Consider the following 2,918-nt stretch of genomic DNA (forward strand, 5'->3'; position numbering starts at 1 on the left):
ATATACCTCCATAACAGTAAGTATCTAGAGTTTCTTGAGTTAAGTAAGATTCTAGGAGGGCGTGTTTTTTATAAAGAGCTTTGGAGATTGGTATAAAAACCGAAAGGTCACTGACCCACACTCTGCAGGGGCCAGGCAAGCAGTCACATCAAACCCTGTATTCCAAATAACTTTTTATGTGCTGGACTTCTCAGGGGGCCTTTGATTTATGGCCAAGTAGAAACAAAGCAGGGGTAAATATAAATTCTGAAAGGCATAGAATATAAGAGAAAAACCACTAATATCTATCTTCCCCTCTTTATTTCTTTACTCTTAAACACACTACAATCTTCCCTCCTATACATGCACATGCACACATGCTCTTGAAACACATTGCATCTAAATTTTTGAATTGTTGAAGGCATTAATATAATCCATAGCAGAAATCACAAGCTGGCAGTCCATGAAAGACATGCTTGATTTAGCCAATAGGGTGCTTTTTAATTTTTTTTAGCTAGTTGCCAACATTTAAAAATTGAGAATTTTCATATTGAAAATCTCAATGGCTAAGGCACTTTTAAAAATTGGGAGGCCTGTCCTGATTGGGCCATCATCCTTTTAGAGGAATATCACCTGCTAATCAGTTTTGTGTTCTTGGATGAGGCAGATCGTCTCTAATGCTCAAACCAGTGACTCAGCTCTCCTGGCACATATATAGTCACTTAAGTTCTCAACCCCTGATCAATAGCATGTTGAGAATAATGCTTCACTTTTCTATTCAGTTTTTGCAGAGAAAATAGCTATAAATTTCGTTTGTTTGTCTTTGGGGGCAGGGAAATTTGTGTGCACATGTGTGCATATTAACTTATTTAATTAGAAATCTCAATATCAACATGGGAGAATTTAGGCTACTAAATACAATATCAAAATGAGGGAATTTGCCTTCAGGATATGATTCTACCTTTAAAAGGACACTAAAGATTAAAACTTAAGATGGAATTATTAAGGTTATTATTATTATGAGTCAAGATTAGTCTGTTTGATTTATGGCCAAGTAATTGTCTCATTTATTTTGATGAAAATCTTTGTTGTTGGCAGAAAGAAGTAAAACTTTCATTATTTGCAGACGACATGATACTTATACAGAAAACCCTAAAAACCCCCACCAAAAAACTATTAGAACTAATAATTGAATTCAGCAAAGTTGCAAGATACAAAATCAATATATAGAAGTTTGTTTCATTTTTATACATCAATAATGAACAATCAGGAGGAGAAGGTTTTTAAAAATCCCATTACAATTACATCAAAAAACATAAAATACCTAGAAACAAATTTAACCAAAGAGGTAAAAGACCTGTATTCTGAATACTGTAAGACATAGAAGGAAAAAATTGAAATGGATACAAATAAATGGAAGGATATATACCATGCTCATAGATTGGAAGAATTAATATTGTTAAAATGTCTTTACTACCTAAAGCAATATACAGATTCAATGCAATCCCTATTAAAATACCAATGATATTCTTCTCAGAACTAAAACAACTAATGCTAAAATTTATATGAACCCACAAAAGACCCCAAATAGTCAAAGAAACCTGAGAAAGTAAAAAGTGGGAGGTATCACACTCCCTGATATCAAACTAAACTACGATGCTACAATAATCAAAACAGTATGGTACTGGCATGAAAACAGATATACAGATCAATAAAATAGACTAGAGAGCCCAGAATGAGGTCAACTAATCTATGACAAAGGAGGCAAGGATATACAATGGGGTAAAAGACAGTCTCTCCAATAATTGATGCTGGGAAAACTGGACAGATACATGCAAAAAAATAAAATTGGACCACTTACATCATATATGAAAATAAACTAAAATGGATTAAAGACTTAAATGCAAGACCCCAAATCATAAAATTTTAAAAGAAAACAGTCCATAAACTCTTTGACATTAATCTTAATATCTTTTTGGATATTTCTTCTTGGACAAGAGCAACAACAGCAAAATTAAACAAATGGGACTACATCAAACTAAAATGTATTTGCACAGTGAAAGAAAACATCAACTAAACAAAAAGACAACCTATTGAATGGGAGAAGATATTCACAAATGATACATTCAATAAGTGGTTAATATATAAAATACATAAATAGCTCATACAACTTAACACCAAAAAACAAACAAACTAACCATCAAATAGTCCCATTAAAAAATGGGCAGAAGACCTGAATAGACATTTCTCCAAAGAAAACATATAGATAACCGACAAACATATGACAAGATGCTCAGCATCACTAATCATCAGGGAAATGCAAATCAAAACCACAATGAGATATCATCTCACACCTGTCAGAATGGCTATCATCAATAAATCAACAAATAACAGGTGCTGGCAATGATGCGGAAGAAAGTGAATCTTTGTACACTTTGGTGAGATCGTAAATTGGCACAGCCATTCTGGAAAAAGGTATGGAGATGCCTCAAAAAATTAAAAGTAGATCTGCCATATGACCCAGCAATTCCACTTCTGGGCATTTATCTGAAGAAAACAAAAATGCTAATTTAAAAAGACATATGTATCCCTATGTTCATTGCATTACTGAAAATAGGCAAGATTTGGAAGAAATCTAGGTGTCCATCAATAGGTGACTGGATAAAGAAGAGGTGGTATATATATACAATGGAATGTTACTCAGCCATAAAAAAGAATGTAATCTTGCCTTTGCAACAACATGGATAGACATAGAGGGTATTATGCTAAGTGAAATAAGTCAGCTGGAAAAAGACAAATATATGATTTCACTTATATGTCAAAACCAAAACCAAACAAAAACCAAATATATAAACAAAACAGAAAAAAAACCCATAGCTATAAAGAACAAGCAGATAGTTGCCAAAAGAGAGATGGATAGGGGATGGGTAAAATTTTAC

This window comes from Pteropus alecto, unplaced genomic scaffold (genome assembly GCF_000325575.1).
Source record: "Pteropus alecto unplaced genomic scaffold, ASM32557v1 scaffold121, whole genome shotgun sequence".
NCBI classification, from domain to species: Eukaryota; Metazoa; Chordata; class Mammalia; order Chiroptera; family Pteropodidae; genus Pteropus; species Pteropus alecto.